This window comes from Trachymyrmex cornetzi, unplaced genomic scaffold (assembly GCF_001594075.2).
Source record: "Trachymyrmex cornetzi isolate Tcor2-1 unplaced genomic scaffold, Tcor1.1 scaffold361, whole genome shotgun sequence".
Taxonomy (NCBI): domain Eukaryota; kingdom Metazoa; phylum Arthropoda; class Insecta; order Hymenoptera; family Formicidae; genus Trachymyrmex; species Trachymyrmex cornetzi.
This window is the reverse complement of record NW_017298332.1, coordinates 1-311: the sequence shown is the minus strand read 5'-3', so window position 1 is coordinate 311 and position 311 is coordinate 1.

Here is a 311-nt window from a genome sequence, read left to right as displayed (position 1 = left end):
AAACGGTACATCAAAAGAAAATACTATTTGAAGAATGCTGGTCGTGAAAGAGATCGCCAACGCAAGTTTAGACAAAACCATCCCGACTCAAAAAAAGTGTACAACAAAAGGTGCTACGTAAAACGTGGCGGAAAGTATATCGTACAAAGACGAAACATGATGAAGAGATTGAAGGAAAAATTCAATACTGTCCGATCTTGGCAAAAGTGTTTCAACTTTCCAAAACGCTCAGAGTTATATATTCGACCGATGTCGAGAAAAATTAAAAAACCATTGGTATGTGCTCGATTGGAAGCCGAACAAATGTTCAA